The sequence below is a fragment of the Panthera uncia genome (genome assembly GCF_023721935.1).
Source record: "Panthera uncia isolate 11264 chromosome A3 unlocalized genomic scaffold, Puncia_PCG_1.0 HiC_scaffold_11, whole genome shotgun sequence".
In the NCBI taxonomy this organism is placed as follows: domain Eukaryota; kingdom Metazoa; phylum Chordata; class Mammalia; order Carnivora; family Felidae; genus Panthera; species Panthera uncia.
The window spans coordinates 62,312,295-62,334,257 of record NW_026057578.1 but is presented as its reverse complement, the minus strand read 5'-3'; the positions used below and the strand labels follow the sequence as shown (position 1 = coordinate 62,334,257).

At 38.0% G+C, this 21,963-nt stretch overlaps 1 protein-coding gene across 7 annotated transcripts in view; it reads right to left on the bottom strand.

The window, feature by feature from the left end:
* Positions 1 to 21,963, bottom strand: part of PPM1B (protein phosphatase, Mg2+/Mn2+ dependent 1B) — a 96,590-nt gene that overhangs the window by 70,527 nt on the left and 4,100 nt on the right. The window contains exon 1 of one of the 7 annotated variants that reach the window (XM_049650210.1): positions 3,631 to 9,063. The exons of 1 other annotated variant lie outside the window; for it this stretch is intronic. The gene's annotated coding sequence lies outside the window, so the exon portion shown is untranslated. Of the gene's footprint in view, positions 1 to 3,630; positions 9,064 to 21,963 lie in introns of those variants that run through there. 5 more of the 7 variants (XM_049650211.1, XM_049650206.1, XM_049650212.1 and 2 more) reach the window with 5 other exon arrangements.

The window sequence follows — 21,963 nt, the reverse complement described above, 5'->3', positions numbered from 1 at the left end:
AACACTTATAAATAAAAGATCAACTCATTTGAATTTATCTCCCTACTAAATTTTGAGAGTTCTTTAAAATTATTTTCAAAAGAAAAAAAAAAAAAAGCTTTAAAAAATGGGAACAAGCAAAGAGGAGAAAAGTTTCAAAAGTGCAGAGAAGACATAAGACTTATAGATTCAATTTTCCCAAAATCCAATGTATTAAGTTTCTCTAGACTATTATTAAATATATGTACACAAACAAAAGCCCTAGGGTAGCTTACTCTTCAGTGAAAAAAATTTTTAAGTAAGCTCTACACCCAATGTGGGGCTCAAATTCATGACCCCCAAGTTCAAGAGTTAAATGCTCTACTGACTGAGCCAGCCAGGAGCTAGTGAAATGTTTTTATAATGAAAATAATCATTAATATTGACATATTAACCCACGTCAGAAAGGATTTTCTAGTTCAAGACAGATGGAACATAGCCCATTTATCTCTAGCCCCTCCCAATACACCATCAAAATGTTAGTAAAGTTATTTATTTTTAAGTATAAAACAAACAAAAACGAAAATTTAGGAAGGAGAAGAGGGAAGTGAGAGGCATAGCATCACTGGGTACAGATATCAAAAATCTATGGAAGGTGTAAAGCATATGGAAGCATGGTAACTAACTAATGAACAGAATGGAAGAATCTGCACTTTGGAATACGCAAGCAGCAAATGAGAACTGGGAACACGACTCCTAGCCAATTCAGAGCTCATACACAGCATGGTGTTTGCACACGGTAAAATGGGAGAGAACATGAAAATGGAAATGGGGGAACTACTGAAAGTTACAAAGAACCATTAACACCATTCCACCCCCAGTCCACATCCAGAAAGGCATGTGCCAGACCTTTAACCCCCAACAAAACCAGAAGTGTTCTTTTCTCAAGAAATTTAAAAGGAATTTTATATGCTTATTTATTTTTTTAATATTTACTTTTGAGAGAAGAGAGAGAGAGGAGAGAGAGTACGCACACACAAGCAGGAGAGGGGCAGAGAGAGAGAGAGGGAGACAAAGCGTCTGAAGCAGGCTCCAGGCTCTGAGACATTAGCCCAGAGAAAGACACAGGATTCGAACCCATGAACCATGAGATCATGACCTGAGACAAAACCGAGAGCTGGACTTTTAATCCACTGTGCCACCCAGGCACCTGCTATGTGCATATTTAAGAGGAAGCATGAACAGACAAGTCAAGGATAATCAACCATGTGAGGAAACTCAGCAGCACCAAAGGCAAACAGTTGGGATGATCTCATTATAAAGAGAATTTTAACAATGGAGAGATTTTTTTTTTTTTAATAAGAAATCAGAATCTTCAGAAATTCAAAAAAGTGCTGTATCTTGTTTCCATGAAACAGGAACAGGGTGCTATGAAAATGGAACACAGGATGAGAAACAGCCCCTCACATTTAAATATATGGCTGCCCGTACCCCTCACCCCACCAAAAGAACAAAAACAAAAACAAAAACCACACACCTCATTCAATGGTTTTTGGGAAGTTTAAACAACTCACAGCAACCTCCCAGACTATAACAAATACCAAAATAAGGAAAAAAGAAAAAAGAAAGAAAAAAAAAAAAAGGTGAACATCACAGAGGAGGTTCAATGTATTCCAGAAAGAAAATAAGAGAATAAATTATCAAAGGAATAAAGAAGAAAAACAATTTCTCAGAGCTGAGGACAGAAGTAATCAGATTCAAAGCTCACTGCTTGGGGAAGAAGTGGGGAAGGGGAGGGACCCATGTTCAAATAGACCACTGTGAACTTTCATATGACCAAAAATTAAGAGAATCTCTTAAAAGCTTTCAGGGACAATGTGGTGGTTCCCCAGAAAATAAAAATAAAACTACCAAATGATCCTGCAAATCCCACTTCTGGGCACATATCCAAAAAACTGAAGGCAAAGTATCAGATATTTACACACCCATATTCATAGCAGCTTAATTCACAATAGCTCAGAGGAGGAAGCAACCCAAGTGTCCGATGATGGATGAATGAATACACAAAATGTGGTATATACATACAATTAGTTATTCAGTTTTAAAAAGGCAATTTTTTAAATCATTATACTGTATATCTGAAACTAACATAACACTGTATGTTAACTATACTGGAATTAAAATTGGGGGGGAAGGAAGGACGGAAATTCTAACACTTGTTACAACATGGATGAACCGTGAGCATATTACGCTAAGCGAAATAAGGCAGTCACAAAAAGACAAATACTACATGCTTCCACTTATATGAGGTATCCAAACTAGTCAAATTCATACAAACAAAAAGTAGAATTGTGGTTACCAAGGGCTGAGGGGAGGGGATATAGAGGAGTTGGTATTGTTACAGGGATTGTTTTTGTGGTTTTTTTTGTTTTTAAAGTTTATTTATTTTTGAGAGAGAGAGCATGCAAGCGAGCAGGGGAGGGGCAGAGAGTGAGGGAGAAAGAACCCTAAACAGGCTCCACCCCAAGGCAGGGCTCGAACCCACACACCATGAGATCATGATCTGAGCAAAAACCAAGAGTCTGATGCTTAGCTGATGGAGCCACCCAGGTGCCCCTAGAGTTTGTTTTATAAGATGAAAAAGCTCTGGAGATCCACTGCACACGAATGTGAACATATCTTAATACTAGTATACATTTAAAACTGATGGTAAATTTTATGTGTTTTTTAAGCACAACTTTAAAAAATTATTTAAGCTTTTAGGTATGAAGCTGGAAAGTCATCTATACAAAAACAAGAGTCCAAATAACATGGGACTTGTTAGCAAAACTAGATGGCAGAAAACTCCTTTGAATTTCCATAGAAGAAAATCAAACTATGTCTAATTAAAAAAAAAAAAAAAAAAAATCATTGGAACGCCTGGCTGGCTTAGTCAATCAAGCATGTGATTCCTGGGGTCGTGAGGTTCAAGCCCCACAATGAGCGTAGAGCTTACTTAAAAAAGTAATAAATAAAAATTTTTTAATTTAAAAATTCATTAAATAGTTGTATAAATATTTTAGTTAAAGATAATGGAATTACCAGAAAAGCTCACAGATATCAAAAATTGTTCCTGTAGAAAAGTATTTATTTTCCTCATTATAAGCTTTCCATACATTTTACTTTAAACAGCACACACTTTGTTATTTTTTTTTAATGTTTATTTATTTATTTTGAGAGAGTGCATGCACAAGTGAGGAAGGGACAGAGAAGGGAAGAGAGAGAGAATCCCAAGCAGCACAGCACAAAGCCCAACTCAAGGTTTGATCTCACAAATCATGAGAGCATGATCTGAGCCGAGATCAAGAGTTGGATGCTTAACTGATTGAGCCATTCAGGCAACCCTGAGCACATACTTAGGGGAAAAAAAACAAAAACAAAAACAAAAACAAACAACTGGGCGTATATCACTTCCTTTTTTTCACTGTGATATATAAAAGTGTCTTTACTGAGCTTTATAGACTACTAATACATCACCAAAATAAAGTTAAATCAACATTATTTTCTTATTGCCTTCCATTATTAAATATGAAGCATGTTTCTCTGAATTTAAAAGTCAATGGTCCATGTTGAGCATTTTTTCTTTAAAAACGAAAAAAAAAACATTTAAGAAAAAATGGGGAGGGGGGGTACCTGGCTGCCCCAGTGGGTAGAAATGCAACTCTTGATCTCAGGGTCATGACTTCAAGCCCCACATGGGCCTACCTTAAAAAAAAGGCATGTGGCCTACCTTAAAAAAAAAAAAAAAAATTTTAAGTCAATTGTAAAGGTAGTAAAATGGCATTTAGAAATGAAGAAATCTAAGGCAAAGCAAATTTACAAGAAATATTCTTGCTGAAAACAAACAGTAATTATAGCATTCATAAGAACAGTACTGGTATGTTATGTTCAAACTAGCCAGAATACTAAAAATGTGTAATTCAATAGCGGGGGGGAAAAAATAAGCAGAAACAGGATACAATTTTATGTTGTGTACTATAGTCCTAGATCCCTAACACCCTGGACTTTTAAACAGTTTGAGGTTAAGAATCGCTTACCTTTCTGAGTCAGATGATCCAGGTTTCACAAGTCTGAAAAATTCTCAGCTTTCATCTCTTATTATAATGTATTTCCTCAATGCACTCTATTCTATGTATTTGAAGTTAAAGCAAGGTCTCTAGAGCCAAACTACCTGGATGTGCATTTACCTCCTATATGCTAGGTGATCTTGTCAAGTTATTTAACCTTTTCTGTGCCTCAGTTTCTATAAAATGTGAGAAATAAAACCTACCCTAAGAGAGCTGTGAGAATTTAAAAAGCTAATACAGGTGAAATGCTTAGAACAGTGCCTCTTTCTACTTTCACATTTTAACTGAGGTCATATATTCTCCTAAGGATTATCAAGAAATGTTTCTACAATGTAGCCAAGTATTCTTCACTACCAACCTGTTGCTAGACACAATGCCTAGATTAACAGCTTTTACGAGTATAATATGTTGGTAAAATTAATGATAGCCTGGGGCACCTGGCTGGCTCAGTTAGTAGAGCATGCAACTCTTGATCTCGGGATTGTAAATTTGAGACTCATGTTGGGTGTAAAAAAGGTTAAAAAAAACTTTAAAATAGAAAAATAAAGAGTAAAATTAGTGATCGCAGTAATAAAGTCCGTAACCAGCTCCCGCTCTAAATGATGATGCTTGGAAGTCACACGGTACCAATACCAAACCAGAGCCTTACGGAGAGTATCCTTCACAAATATCTGCTTCAAATCCTAAACACTAGTCTCCGCTTCCCTGGGAAGCAAAGGAAGAATACTTTTTCCCCCTTCACTAAATTCACAGAAACAGAACATTTGGCTCTCATCCTCCTTTCCAAAAGTTCTCTCTTCTTCCTAATCAACCCTGAATTGTAGTGTTAGTGGCATTTGCTTAAGATTTCTGAAAAAATAACAGGTATGGAAAGTTCGAAAGGGTCTGAATAAATGCTAAACTGATACTTTCAACATTTTTTTATTACAGCTGGATAACTAGGCATTTACCACATCCAGCTCCAGTAATAGAGATGTAACTGATGGGAATATAAATTAATCTGGCTCCAAAACTAGTGTTTCATTTGGAATTTACACGTGCGGTGCTCTCAGGTCTTTCCAACTAATTCTTTTTCTGTTGTTGTTAATTTTTTTTAATGAGAGAAAGACATTCACAGAGCGTGAGGGGGAGGGGCAGAGAAAGTGGGAGACACAGAATCTGAAACAGGCTCCAGGCTCTGTGCTGTCAGCACAGAGCCCAATGTGGGGCTCAAACTCACTAACTGTGAGATCATGACCTGATCCGAAGTCAGACGCTTAAGAGACTGAGCGCCACCCAGGCGTCCCATCGTTCCAACTAATTCTAATATTTGCTTGCCTTCCAAAAAACAAACAAACAACAACAAAAAAACCCAAAGGTTGGAAACTATAGCTCTAGATTAGATTATATTATGAAAACAAATCAATTAAGTTGCAGATTTTGTGAACTTATAAGTAAGGTTCGCCAGATGTGACAATAATTTAGATCTTGTTCTAATTCAAAAGCATAGCTAAAATTCCAACTTTGGGACAATAGTACCATTTGTTAATCCCTCCCCTAGTCCCTCAATAAGGAACAGGTAGGTCATAAAATGGAAATAACTTTTGTTGACCATGGCCTTTTGCTTTAGCTGCTATTTTAATGAGAGAAAAACCTGTCACTGTTTGGATATGTATAGTATGTGTTAAAAATTAGACTACCTGCATATCTGAACTACAAATAACATGCATTCAGGTTATATATACACATACGGGTTATATATATACATCGTCAACTCTGACAGAAATGCCATAAGCCAAGAACAGTGATCTTGAAGAAATTCAGGAAAATATCTGCCACAGATTTTACACCCAGCAAAACGAATTGCAAGTATAGAAGAGTGTATGCAAACTCATAAACATGCAAGAACTCGGGGAATATTGTTTCCATGAGGCCTTCCAGAGGAACCTGACTTGAGACAATGCTAGAAGGATGTCAGGAGTGAAGAGGAGCACACGAGGAAGAGAAAGGATCTCCTAAGGGCAAAAGACAGACTGCTGGATGAATGACCTTGGGAATGGCAGAAACCTCATTTTCAATAGCCATCACTGCCATTAGCTCAGATCCGTGAAGCACTGCCTGACATCAAGGGCTGTAAAAGCTAGAAATGCCACATTCTTTGGTACTCAGGATCCATTTAGCGTGGGCCACAGAATCCGCAGAAAACCAAGTTATGCCCTCTTTTAAATCACCACTCTTCCCCTCAAGACTTCTTTTTTCACATTAAAAAAAAAATGGTATGGGCTTTACCACAAAATAGACTTGAATCAAATGCCAGCTCAACCGCTTACTGTATGACCCTGACCTAATTATTTAATTTTTAAAGCCGTGATATATTCGTCTAAAAGACAGCAGTATTAAAAGCACCTATGTCACAGAGTTGTAGTAAATGAATGAGATAGTGCAGGTTAACTGTAGGTCAGTGCTGGGCATAAAGTAAGTGCTTAAAAATGTTAGCTATCATTATCATTATAAACCATAAATCAAACTTAGTCTACCATAACCAACCTAGTGCATAAATGAAATCAGACGTAGTCAAACAGCAAAATAAAGTTATAGTTTACCTCTCAGATCAACTATCCATACATAAATTGACAGAGAAGAAAATACCTGGTGTTTAGAGAATGACTATCCTGTGGATAACATTTTGAACTCAAGTTTTTCCAACCAGGCTCAACTGTATTTAAACATCCTTTAAAGGCTTTTTCATTACTGAAATCCTTTCAATGACTTCTGAAACCAGCAAACCAGATGGGGTGGGGAGAAACTTAGTTAACTGGATATTACCCAAATGTTTTAGTTAATTATATATATGTTTACTTGCATCTCAAACGTAGCAAAAATCACTGCGTTAATCTCAATTGTGTTCTCTTACATATACACTCCCTGTCAGACACATCAAGGAGTTTCCACCAATGTTAGACAGCTTTACTGTCAAAATGGTCAATTCACTATAAAAATGTCAGATCACAGTCCAATCAACAAAGTTCCATTCTGCCATCCAACTCCTTCCCGCTGCTAAAGACTCCTGGCTGTTTTTACGTGTAATAAGATGCACCTATTCTATGTGCACAGTTTGAGGAGTTAAATATAGATACTTGAGTAATCACAACCACAATAAAGATACAGAACATTTCTATCACTTCAGAAAGTTCCTTCACGCCCCTTTGAAACCAATCTCCCCATCACTTCCAGACTTAGCCATTAACGAGCTGTCCATAGAATAGTTTTGCCTTTCCAGAATTTCATGTACATGTAACATATAGTATGTGCCCTTTTCTGTCTGGCTTCTTTCACTTAGCATAACGTCTCCAAGATCCATCCACATTGTGTTTATGATCAGTTTGTTCCTCCTCACTACTTCCATGGCTTTTAAAAACTTTGGGTCCTAACAGATTTTGAAGAAGACTGAGAGGCAAGGACTAAAGAAAGTAGTTTAGGCCAATATAAAGCTGGTTATCACCAGCTACCTGCATGTGTCCATTAAAAGCTTAATATTTTGGGGTACTTGGGTAGCTAAGTAAGTTAAGCGTCCCACTCTTGATCTCTGCTCAGGTCATGATCTCAAGGTTCATGAGTTTGAGCCCCGCATCAGACTTCTGACAGCGCAGAGCCTGCTTGGGATTCTGTCCCTCCCTCTCTCTCTGCCCCTCCCCCCTCCAAGTAAATTAATAAACATTAAAAAAAAAAAGCTTAATATTTTAAGACAAAAGAATTATTTTCCCTTGACCCTAATAGTAAATTTTTTAGCTAATGTTGCTGAAATCAGAAGGAGTTCATGTCCTTCTTTATTTGACTACGTGGATGATGAAACAAATGTAGTTTGAACTTTGTCATGATTTTGTGCTTGTTTTACTACAAGATTGACTTAAAACATACTGACAAGAATTCACACCTTTTTAACATCTGCAAAGCAGCCCAGAACTAAAATAATTGCTTTTCCTAATCCCAATAGTTTTTCTTAAAAAAATTTTTTTTTACTGTTTATTTATTTTTGAGACAGAGGGACAGAGCACAGGTACGGGAAGAACAGAGAGAGAGAGGGAGACACAGAATCTGAAGCAGGCTCCAGGCTCCAAGCTGTCAGCACAGAGCCCAATGTGGGGCTCGAACCCACAAACCGTGAGGTCATGACCTGAGCTGAAGTCAGATGCTTAAACCGACTGAGCCACCCAGGTGCCCCCTAATCCCAATAGTTTTTCAATGGGCAATGACAATAAAATAACTTCAGGGCTACATGATTTACTTCTAGTTGTCCTCTGTCCTCTCTTCACTCCCAAATAAATGGCTCCAGATTACAAAAACCAAATTAAGAACAAAATCAGACAGCAAAAGTTTCAGGAGGCTTTCAGAGTGAATTTTATTTGTAGGTTTCATTATCTTTAGTGCTATGATTATGAGTAGTGACACAACATGACTCTACTGCATCGTTACGGTCCTAACACCCACAAAAGTGAATTTACTTCACCCTGAAGCATGGTCATAGTATGACCAACATATATAGAATATTTCATATTCAGAATGTTTCTCATGATATAATATGTAACTATATCATTACAAAAAGCACCACTACTCCTGGCAAAACAACTCACACACTGAGGTCTTTTTGGTAGAATTAGCTATTTCTTGATAGAATTAGCTAATTCATCAGTCTGGTCCTAAAAAGTAGGCTTCTCAAGATAAGGATTTTTGTTGCACTTCACACTATTGATAACACCTCCCCTTTCCTGAAATTCTTTCCACTTCTGCAGACTTTTAAAACACAACATTCATGGGGCGCCTGGGTGGTTCAGTCGGTTGGGCGGCCGACTTCGGCTCAGGTCATGATCTCGCGGTCCATGAGTTCGAGTCCCGTGTCGGGCTCTGTGCTGACAGCTCAGAGCCTAGAGCCTGTTTCAGATTCTGTGTCTCCCTCTCTCTGACCCTCCCCCGTTCATGCTCTGTCTCTCTCTGTCTCAAAAATAAATAAATGTTAAAAAAACAAAAACAAAAACAAAAAAAAAAACCACAACATTCACAATCATTCATGCCCCTGCTTTTTCCTCCAGCCTCCAACTTTCAACAGGGAAGTGGGTCCCCCAAATAGTAATTAGCCTTCAACCCAAAATATAGTATCTCCCCTTTGACCCAATCTCATTGCTCCAGCTACCACTTTTTAATATATACATATTTTTTTAATTTTTAGAGAGAGAGAGAGTGGTTGTGAGCAGGGCAGAGGGAGAGAGAGAACCCCAAGTAGGCTCCAGCTCAATGAAGAGCTGGACTCAAGGTTCCATCCCACGACCCAGGGATCATGACCGAATCAAGAGTCAGGTACTCGACCAACTGAGCCACCCAGATGCCCTTCATATTTTTTTTTTTTTAAGTAGTATCTACACCCAACATGGGGCTCGAACATACAACCCTAAGATCAAGAGTCACATGCTCTACCAACTAAGCCAGCCAGGTGCCTCTCAGCTATCACTTCTATATTGACTTCTCAGATTTTTATTCATTAAGCTTGGCTGCTTTATTCATTAAGCTTGGCTACATATCTCTTCAAACAGAACATAACCAAAATCTTCACCTGTGCACCAAACCACCTTCATATGCCAATCTATTTGTATTCACTGCCTATTAATCTCCCTATTCAAACTCCTTCTTCTGGTAACTCAGGCTAGAAACCATAAATCTTTTATATAAATCCACTCAGAGATACACCAAATCATTATGTTCCATCAAATCTCTCCCTTTAAGTGTCTCTCTTATCCTCCACCCTAATCCTGAACATCATCGCCTATTGTCTGGATTATCTAACTGCCTCCTAGTTGGTCCCCCTCACTTCACTCTCCCCTTCCTTCAATCGACCCTACAGATTACCACCAGCCTCATTTCCCTAAAACATACTTTAGCTATCCCAAAAAGATTTAATGGCCTTCCACTCCCCAAGTGACACTGAGTACAAAATATCCAGTCTGGAACCTCCCTCTATAACCTGCCCCGCCTAGGCCTTACATGGGCCAGGAACATCATTCTCATTCCCACCGAAGTAGTCCTATCTCCTTTCAGTGAACTAACCAAATCATTCAAGGTGCCTAAGAAATAACACGTCCTCTTTGTCACCATCAGCAACGCTTCATCCCAGCCTCTCACCACCCCTATACAGTCATCCATATTTCTTTTGACATTTTTGCCTTCCTTATCCTTTCTACCCTAACCTGTGTCTCTGACACTTAGCACGTACTAAGTAAAATACATGTGAAGTTAAAAAACCCTTCTTCAAGAGAGATATCCTAGTCAACCATTCCAAAGTTCACAAAAATATTAAGTTGGCAGAGACCTAAAAATCTAGTAGAACTCTGATTAACCTCTGTCATCTACTGTAACATACATTAAAAGTGCAAGCAGCTCTTATTTCCAGCAATTTTTTAAATGTTTAGAGTAATTTTTCTTTAATTTTTTTTTTAACATTTATTTTTGAGACAGAGAGAGAGAGAGAGAGAGAGAGCATGAACAGGGGAGGGTCAGAGAGAGAGGGAGACGCAGAATCCGAACCAGGCTCCAGGCTCTGAGCTGTCAGCACAGAGCCCGACGCGGGGCTCGAACCCACAGACCGCGAGATCATGACCTGAGCCGAAGTCGGACGCTTAACCGACTGAGCCACCCAGGCGCCCCATGTTTAAAGTAATTTTATTAATTATGTTTATGATTCCTATCTTTTATTGCTTTTACTTTCCGAGTCAACCAACATTTCCAGGAATGGCTAATTCCATCACGATGACTAAATTTCTCCTCAAGGGCTTTGCTCACACATGGAAGCTTAAGTTCCTACTTAGCATGTTACTGTGTACTTGGCCAGCCTGTTAGGAAATCTCATTATCACTGCCACCACAATGCACCAGAACCTCCACACACTCATGCACTTCTTCCTGAGGAATCTGTCCATTTTAGAAATGAGCTATATTTCTGTCACTGTCCCCAATGCCTGTGTAAACTCTCCGACAACAGAGCCATTTCAATGGTGATTTCCAGCAATTCTACTTTCAGTGTTTCACATTTAAAGCACCCAGTCAATCACACCCACTTACTGCAGACAGAAGGTACACTAATGAATTTATCACTTGGTTTGTTTCCAGAGGCTCCGCATTAAGCATCCCCAACTCCCACATCAGTCTAGCCCTATAAGCCCTTTTTGAGAATATCTTTGGCTCTAGACCAGAATCCATTCAGCTTAGCTCTTCCTACAGGTCTCTGAGCTTAGAGTTAAGGAAAGGAGCAAACTGAGCAAAGGGAGGAATGTATAGAGGAAAAGAAATATACACAGGGATGCTAGGTGGCTCTGTTGGTTGAGCCTCTAACTCTTAATTTCGGCTGAGGTCACGATCTCAGGGTGGTGGGATCAAGCCCCGCATCAGGCTCTGTGCTGAGCGTGGAGCCTGCTTGGGATTCTCTTTCTCTCTCCCTCAGCCCCTCTCCCCACCTCACGTGTGCACTCTCTATAAAATTTTTAAAAATACACAAAAATTTTTTAAAAACATACACAAAGTATTGTTTACCTTAAGTATAAAGCAATCAACCTATCCCCCACCCCCATATTACCATTCAAGTACTACCCTTCCAAGCATCTACTTCAATCCAAGCATTTTGGGAATTATTTTAAAACTGCCTTGAGGTTAAAACAGGATTTGGGGGATTTTAGAGATTTTAGTTTTAAGCAATCTCTACACCCAACATGGGGCTTGAACCCACCACCCTAAGATCAAGAGCCACGCCACTGCCTGAGCCAGTCAGGCACCACTAAAATGTCTGTGTCATTTTACAGACCCGCCATCTAATTAATCCCTAAAAACTCTTAAATACAATTAAGAAAAACAGCAGCATTCTAATTTAAAAGGAAGTCTGTATTTATGCCTACAAGATTTTGTCATTAAAAAAAAACAAAAAAACAAGAAAAACATGGGAGTGCCTAGCTGGCTCAGTTGGCAGAGCGTGAGACTCTTGATCTCAGGGTTGTAAGTTCCAGCCCCACACTGCGTAGAGATTATTTAAAAATAAAATCTTGGGTTCCGGGGCGGCTCGGTCGGTTAAGTGTCGGACTCCTGGTTTCTGCTCAGGTCATGTCCCATGCCAGGCTCTACACTGATGGCACAGCACTTGCTTGGGATTCTCTTCTGTCCTCTTTCTTTGTCCCTTCCCACTTGCACTCTTTCTCTCTCAAAATGAACAAACTTCAAAAAAATAAAATAAAATCTTAAAAGAAAAGGGGCAAATGGTAACAGCAAATACATGGAGAAATTCAAATGGCCACTATACATATGAGAATGTTCACCCACACTAGTAAGAGGAAAACATAAAATTAAAGTCACGAAACAGTGTTTCTCTCATTAGATTGAAGGAAAAAAAATTCTCAATACCAAGTGCAGACAAGGCCATAGAACTCTGCTGTGATACAGCAGCTAGTAGCCACATGTGGCTAATCCAAACTGAGATATGCTATTAAGTACAAAATACATACCATATTTCAAAGATTTAATAAAAGAGAATGTAAAAGTATCTCATTAATTTGTACTGTTTACTTACTGAAATGGTATTTTTAATATACTAGATAAAATATAATTACCTTCACCTGCTCCTTTTTGTTAAAGTGGCTACTAGAAAATGTTAAGTTCCATGTATGGCCAATATTGTATTTACACAGGGCACCACCTGCACCATTGATATAGGGCAACAGAAACTTCTGTATCCCACTGGTGGGAGCTTAAGTTGCTACGGCCACTTTGGAATTAATTGTGGAAATACCTAAGTAGGTTGTACAATGAGAAAAGCCTACAATTCAGCAATTACACCCCTAAGTATAGGCTCTAGAGAAACCCTCACACATATGTACCAAAAGACATGTAAACTGCATTTTAGCAACATTGTTTACACTTACAAAAATAATCCAAATGTCCATCCAAAGAGATTACACAAATGTGTTATAACTATCCAATAGAATACTATATAATACATATGCAATACTATTAAAAAGAGAGGAAGAGAGCAACAAGGAAAAACCCTGCAAACATGCTGAGTGAAAAAAGCAAATTGTATAAAAAAGCATTCCATATACAATCAGGCACAAAAACTCCAAAATCTCTTAAAACAACAGTAGATGCTATTTAGACATAGATCCACACATGGAGATCATATATGTGAGGGTAGGCAGGCACAAAATTCAGGACAGTGGGAAAGAAAGGATGGAATCTGTGAAGGTAACAGAAGGGCTTCAAGTATGGTGGAATGTCCTATATCCTAAACTAAGCTGAGTAGCGGTTACTTTGGCGTTCATTATTCTTTATAACTCTTTTTATACCTGATAGATTTCTGTGTGTTTAACATATGATTGTACAGGCCATGTACAACACCATACTTTATGGATTTGGAGACACAAGCAGAAATTTCACAAGTCTCCCCATGTTAAAAGCAGTTATACCTTGAACAACATGAGGATGCAACAAAAGCTACCTACAATTATATGAACACCAAATACATAAACACCACTTTTATACCACTACTACCAATACAATGAGAAAAAGGGGACAATATATACATACTACATCAGGGATGAGCAAAACTTTTCTTTGAAGAACCATAAAATAAGTATTTGGGGCTCTGCAGAGCCATATGGTTTCTGTCACAACTATTCAACCTGCCACAGCTGTGGGAAAGCAGCTATAGACAATACGTAAAAAATAAGCATGCTGTGTTCCAATAAAACTTTATTTACAAAAACAGGCAGGAGAAAAAATTTGGCCAACGAGCCATAGCTGGGTGACTCCTGTCTAGATACATCTTTTTGTTTTGTTTTTTTAAAATATTTATTTTTGAGAGAGAGAGGGAGAGACACAGTGCGAGTGGGGCAGGAGCAGAGACAGAGGGAGACAGAATCCAAAGTATGCTCCAGGCTCTGAGCTGTCAGCGCAGAGCCTGACGTGAGGCTCAAACTCACAAACTATGAGATCATGACCTGAGCCGAAGTTGGACACTTAACCAACTGAGCCACCCAGGTGCCCCATTAATGTTTATTTATTTGAGACAAGGAGAAAGAGAGAGTCAGAGTGCAAGTGGGGGAGGGGCAGGCAGAGAGAGAAAGAGAGATAGAGAGAGAGAGACAGGGAATCCGAAGCAGGCTCCAGGCTCTGAGCAGTCAGCACAAGAGCCCGACTCTGGGCTGGAACCCAGACAATGAGACCATGACCTGAACTGAAGTCAGATGCTTAACCAACTGAGCCACCCAGGCACCCCTAGATCCATCTATTAAAAAAAAATCATGGGGCACCTGGCTTAGTCAGTAGAGCGTGCAACTCCTGGTCTTGGAGCTGTGGGTTCAAGCCCCACAATGGGTGGAGAGATTACTTAAAATCTTAAAAGAAAAAAAAAAAAAAAGAGAAATCAGTAAATCCATTAAGTAAAATTCTAAAGAAGAAATGGATTTACATGGTAACAAAATATGCCAAGATATACCGGATAATCACAAAAGGGAAAATGTTACTTGTCCATGGGGCTAGCTAGTAATCACCAACTTCACCTGTGATCAAAGTTAGCACCACTCAGTGTGACAATCAGGCACTTTGTGCCTTCTGATGTGAAGGATGAAGCCGCATCACCTATGAAGCATCCTGGCCAAAATGTTTAACCTGAATTTAACTCAGTCTTTAGCTCTAATTTAAGAGTTTACAGAAGACAAAGGAGTAAGTTTTAAACAAGACCTCAAAGAATCAGACAAATTCTGAATACAGGACATTTTACAAGATAATCAGTCTCTTCAAAAAGACAGTCACTTAAAAAAAAAAAAAAAAAGATGGTCACTTTTTAAGTAGGTGCTTAAATTTAAAAGAGAATTGAGACACAACAGCAAATGCAGCACAATAACGCATGATGTTTCACTGGATCTTGGTATGGAAGGGAAAAACTATGTAAGTCATTTCTGACCCAGCTGGGGACATCTGCATAAGGACGGGGATTAGATGACTTCTGGAGATTAGACAACCGCGTTATATATCATGATGACAATATTGTAGGTAGGAAGAAAACGACATTTGGGGAGTAGATTCATACTTAAGTATTGGGTGAAGTAACATGGTATCTACAATTTATTTTGAAATGTTCAGCAAAGATTATATAAAGCAAACATGGTAAAAATATAAATACTGTTGAATTTAAGTAGTGGGTATAGAGGTACTCAATGTACCATGACAATGTTCTGTAGGATTAAAAATGTTCATAAACTAATACGGCATTAGATGTAACTATGCTTCTACGAAAAAATTTTTCATAGAAAGGCAAAAATGCATTGTGATTGTTAGTTTATTAAATTGCATTCATCAATCTCCTCTACAAATACTAGTTTTAAGTCTCCCCCAGAGTTCTCAAGGTTATGTATCAAATTTGACCCAAAAGAAACTCTTCTAAAGTTCATGACCTTGATGTTTTTTCAAGCACCTGCTTTCTAAAAGCAGAACAAGACAATTACAAGATACTCTATACTGCCATTTGATTTTCATACATTCTAAAAAGGTTCTAAATATATAACATATACCTCTAATTTCTTTATGGCATTTTTACTTATTACCTTGTATAATTAATCACATACGTTTTACTCCTTTCCTCACTCCCCCAAACAGCAGATTCAAATTATCTTTGTTCTCCAAAGTGCCTAATGCTAGCAGAAGTATTTATTTAGTAAATAAAAATTGAACAGCAAGAGATTTGTGTTCATACCTTTAACAAGTTAAGCATTCAGTCCTTGAGAAGGAATGCTAACCTCTCTCCTCTCTTCCTACTCCCTAGTCTACTCTCATTACAAGATACTGTTTCTATGAAAAACTTTACTCGGCAAGTATTTACAGACACAATATAGATACATGGACAGAGCAGCATACTCAAACTAACACAGTTGTTGCCCTTACGTAGCTAACAAACTCTAACAGAAAATGAGAATCTTACAATAGAACTCTGGATTTTAGAATCAAAAGGACCTCAAGATATCATATGGTCCAGCCTTCTGCCTTAACTCAGGTAAAAATATTATACTGCATATTAAAACTACTAAATCCTAGAAAGACTAAGTAACTCGAGAAGTCACAGAACCATTGATAGTTTCTATGGGTGGGGCACCTGGGTGCAGTGGGTTAAGCATCTGACTCCATTTCGGCTCAGGTCATGATGTCATGGTTCATGAGTTAGAGCCCCGCATCTAGCTCTCTGCTGTCAGCAGGAACCCATTTCTGACCCTCTGTCTTTCTGTCTCTCTCTCTGCCCCTTGCCCACACTCTCCCTCTCTCTCTCAAAAATAAACATTAAGAAAAACAGTTTCTATGGGAACCTCAAACCGTGTCTTCTGCCTAGGTTAGGTACTCTTTCAACCTATCATGTACTAATAGTAACAGTAGTAGTCATAGTAACGACAACAGTAACAGAAGGCACTCCAATGGCAGTGATTACGTGTGCCAGGCTCTATAGGAATAGCTTTACATGGACTGTCTCAAGCTAACAATTTTATAAGATATATTACCATTCTGGGACACCTGGCTGGCTCAGCGTGCGAGTCTTGATCTCAGGGTTGTTTGTTCAAGCTCCACATTGGGTGTAGAGATTACTTAAAATCTTAAATAATACAAGATTTTAAAAATTAAATATATATATATATATATAATCATTCATTTTACAAATGAGAAAACTGAGGTTTAGAAACATTAAGTAACTTGCTTTAAGTTATCCATCTACAGAGTGGTGGGACAGGAATACAAATCCAAGTAGTCCGACTTCAGTGTCCATGTTCCCAATCATCCTCCTTTTGGAGCTTTTTCCAGAAGCATAATCTGCTCCAAGTATAAAGCTTCTTACATCTAATAAACACTTACAAACATACACAAGTAAACTGTGCTAAGCATTCTGCAGCATTAACTAAATGCATAAAGTAGCAAAAATTCAGAAATATGTATCTAAATGTGTTGAGATGTCTCATGCACATTTGTGGACAAGTAATTCTCACCTAGATCTGTGGGTATAGAATAGTTTTCATTCACATGTGACTAAGAAGGATTTTATGATTATCAAGGCATTACTCTGAAATAATAAAGTTAAGGCCTAAAAAAACAAAATGAAAAAAATAAAAAAAACACGGTCTCCTAATGTCATCACCATTTGGCCAACACCTCTGAGCATTTTTCAACTGATATACTCCTGAAGCCACTGCTATACAGCATCTCCCAAACTGTATTAGCCATAATATCATCTGACAATCCATTAAATATCACACTTATCTTTTGCTGGATTGGTTTCAGTCCTTGTGAAAACGCAGTATCAATGTTATTCCAGCTAGCTCTCTAAAATTAACTATGCATCTCTTCTCCTTTCTATTCAAAATATACCTTATGCTTGACTCCGTAATTTGCCCAGGCAACATATGCCTGAACAAAAACAAAAGACCCGCCTATAAGAATTCCAGTCTGTAGGGTGATCATAAAGTCTGAAAAGAGATATTATTTTAACATTCTGTACTGTAACATCAATTAGCCATTTATTATGTACGCATCTGTGTTTCCAGACCTGGTGGCCACCCTGTACTTAAATAAAAATCAAGCACAGACAGAGGCAGAAAAAAAGCAACACAAAACAAAAGCACAAGAGAAGAGAAAATAACCTGAACCTAAAACACAAACATATCACTGAGAAAAAGACTCAAGATCCAGGACAAGAGCAATAATGCAATCTAAATCATCACTAATCCTTCCAAACCCCTAAGTCCCTTACAAACTAGTTAGATTGCACAAAACAAAAACAAAGAAATGGAGAGTATAACCGCAAACTATTCTATGTATTAAGCCAAAAGTTATCATTTCACTTCCACATTTTACTTCAAAAGACTCCAGAACAGATGACGAGAAAGAAATTAAACTCCACTTCCTCACACTTTGGACCTACAACCATCAAAGTTTTAATAAAATTCTGTACCATATAAATGAAACCAGTTACAAGAGATAATTTAGACATCAAGTAAGGCTTTGTCTTGTTTTTTAATCTAAACTATGGGCACATATTTCCAAATGTTGAACAGCTCAGTGAACCTGCTCTGACAGCACTGAATTTAATACATTCAAAGAGTTCAAATTCTTCTGCACATCAGCATTTTGATAAAAGTGATATAGTTACCAAAATACATTAACAGTGAAACTAGTAATTTGAGGGCTTAATTTGGGTGCTATAAATGAAGTCTCTTAGGTCTTGAATGGAACCAGTGCTCATTTTTATACTCAGGCCCTGAAATAAACACAAGTTGATTTGCTTTAAAATAAAATTAAAAAAAATCTCAACTCACTGCAGCAAGCAAGATCACATGAGAGTCTGGCTCAATGCCTCACAAATGAAAGCAAAAGACCATTATGTATGAAAATAAAAACAAAGATCAAAGATCTCTCGTGCTTATCCTAAGTGTGCAATGGTTGTGTAAACTCAGGAAGAGACATCTTTACCAAACTGGATCATCACTAGGAAAGGTACATAACAGAAAGTAGAAAAATAAGCACCTGATTCATATCTAAGTGCAGTAAGATATCCTCATGCAGAAATTTACAATGCAGGAAAAACAATGGCACAACTTCAAGTTATACAGCACAGGTCTAGAATTAAGGGAAGCAGTAACAAATATACAGACCAATTTTAGCGCAATCAACTAAGAGACAGATTGGCTCCACCAGTTATCTTCAAAAGAACTGTCAAATAACCAGAAAACAGAAGTAGCAGTCACAAATCAGTGACAGGAGCGGCCGGGGGGGGGGGGGGGCTCAGTCAGTCCAACTACTGAAGTCATAACCTCAGTTTGTGAGTTTGAGCCCCACGTCTGGCTCTGCACTGACAGCGTGGAGCCTGCTTGGGATTCTCTCTCTTTGCCCCTCCCCCATTCTCCTTCTTCCTCTCAAAATGAATAGACTTAAAAAAAAAAAATGCATCACTGACAATACTTCCAGACACTATAAAGGCCACTCACTCACCTTTCAAATATACTCACAAAAGAACACAAGAAAGAGCAACAGGGTCTTTTCTAAACACAAATGACAACGTATGTTGTATAGGTACATAGCAAGTTACTGAAACCAATCTTGTTAACAAGTCCTACTCACCCTGTTCCTATTATCCTACCTTCTCCCATTTTCCTGTCTAGGAACTTATCTATCTATCCAAGGCTGGCCAGTAAAAGTAAACACCTGAAGGCCCCAGCTTCTGGTGGGATCTCTCTTCGACCTTTGGCTCACCTTTTAAAATCTTTGGTACAATATCTCCCCCTTTCTACTTCCTCTTTCCATGTATCAGTTTATGTCTAGTTATAGAAAAACTCTTCTTCCCTCCTTTTTTTCTTCCCTCTCTTTTGTTAATAATAGTAAAGCTCTATAAGGGCACCTAACTCAGCCAATGGAGAATGAGACTCTTGGTCTTGGGTCATGAGTTTAAGCCCCACACTCGGTGTAGAGCTTACTTTAAAAAAAAAAAAAAAAAAGTAAAGTTCTCATCAGAGCTTCTAAAGTGTAGCATAGAAAACCATACATCCCAAATTTTCCACTCGTAATTTCGGCCATCAACAAAGGGAGTACAGTTGAAACATAAACTGAGGAAGTGTGTGTGCCATCAGAATGTAAAATTCATGAGGGCAGGGATTTTGTCAGCCAGGAATGGTGCTTTGCATATTAGAAGGCACTCAGGGAATGCCAGAATAATGGTTGGGGGTGGGGTGGCCACAGACTAAAAACTATTAAACTACATGGAATTCTTTACTTCTCAGTGGGTTGGTAGCCTAAAGTAATGGGAAGCTGCTCATATCTCAACTTGATCTCCCATACATTCTATCATTCAGAGTTGCTTTGAGTTCACAATTTCCTCTTTGTAAGGGACTAAGAAGAGCCACCTGTATTTAATAGATAACACCCTTCATTAACTCAGACTTGAGTGCTTTAATGAGAAGAGGGGGAAAAGAAAAATTCTTTGCCAAGATAAGTTAAATACCCATGAGCAATATGGACACTCCTAGATTCTCCTAGTTGTAAGAACATCTATTAACTACCCTTTTTCAATGTTAAGAGTGTACTTATACATACCTACATCAAGAAAATTAAATGCAATTAGACTTAAGAATCAGTGACATTACTCTCAAGCTTTAAAGTGCTTTGAAATCCTTTCGAATTTCACAAATTACTCTATTTATCCTTTGTTAAACCTGCTTTTCAGGTTTGCACTATCACACAAAACCTATTCATTTAGTTTTTTTCTTCTATTACACATTTGATTATACCTGATAACATAACCACATCTTAAAAACAGAAATAGTTTTCCACGAAGGAAAGAAAAGGTTTTTCATGTATCTATCATACAAATGCACTCATCATCCACCCGTAATTTGAAGCGGGGGACGGTCTATATAGACGAAAAGCACAACACTAGACACAGGTTTAACCTGCCTGTACCACTGCCAATAATTGGTCCCATCTCTAAAAGTAAGACAAGTTCCTTAACCTTCAGTAGAAGTCTTCCAATGTTCATCTCTCTCCTCTAAACATCAGACCATGTATTTAATAGTCTTTTGTTCAAAGGGATGTAAAACAAATTTTTCAATAAGGGTTATGTTTCCAAACTTTAAGGTCTTTAGATTTCAGAAAGAAATCAACTTAAAGCCAATAAATGTAATATTGATATTTCAACATACTCCCAAAAAAGCACTTTTGAGTCCATTTTTAGTAAGTTAATATTAAACTATTTAGTAAATGAGGGGTGCCTGGCTGGCTCAGTCAGTACAGCATTGTGACCCTTGATCTCAGGGTCAAGAGTTCAAGCCCCATGTTGGGCGTGGCGCCCACTTAAAAAGAATAACTTAAAAAAAAAAACAATTTAGTAAATGAAAAAAAGCTTTCAATTTGTAAACTGTGCTTTAAATGTTAACAAACCATGTTAAATTTGTCTAAATAGATTAACAAGTTAAAATCCCACAATTGATTGTTAAACTACTGGGTTCTTGAACTTAATTATTAAAAGGGTATCATTATAAAAGGTGTATGTTATGCCAAGAAATAATAAGATATTGTAGATGTGGCCACAAGTTAGCTGCAGTTAAAAAAGAAAAATATTTACTTGAGAACTCCTCTGTGTCATGACCTACCATAATTCAGAGCAAAATGTTTAGGTCTCTGTTATTTAACATTAAATTTCAAGGGAGAAATAAAACACCCTGAAGTTTGAATGAAAACTAAAAAGAAGAAGAAGAAGAAGAAGAAGAAGAAGAAGAAGAAGAATGAGCTACCTTATGCTATTTGTTTCTAAGGTTGTTAGATGATGCTAAAAACGAAATCTCATGATCTTTATAAAATCTGAAAATTAAACTACAGTATATAGAATACACTTCTGGAAAACTTCTTTACATCAAGAATTTAGTAAAAACTTCTTTTTATCATTAACATTGATTCAACTACCTGATCAAATCACTCGAGTTAGTCTAAAAGGTGATTTTCTTTGGGGGGAAGGAGAAGATATAGCTTAAACACTGAAAAGTGTAATTCAGGTCAAATCTACACAAAGAGGCTAAACCACATTAGAGATGTTTCTTTTGAGGGGCGCCTGGCTGGCTCAGTCAGAGCATTCGACTTTTTTTTTTTTTTTTTTTAAGTTTATTTATTTATTTTGAGAGGCAGAGAGAGAGCACACACATGTGCGAAGAGGGTACGGGCAGAGAGGGAAGGAAGGAAGGAAGGAAGGAGAGGGAGAGAGAAAGGGAGACACAGGGAGAGGGAGGGAGAGGGTGGGAGAGGGTGGGAGAGGGTGGGAGAGGGAGGGGGAGGGAGAGGGAGAGACAGGGAGGGAGAGGGAGAGACAGGGAGGG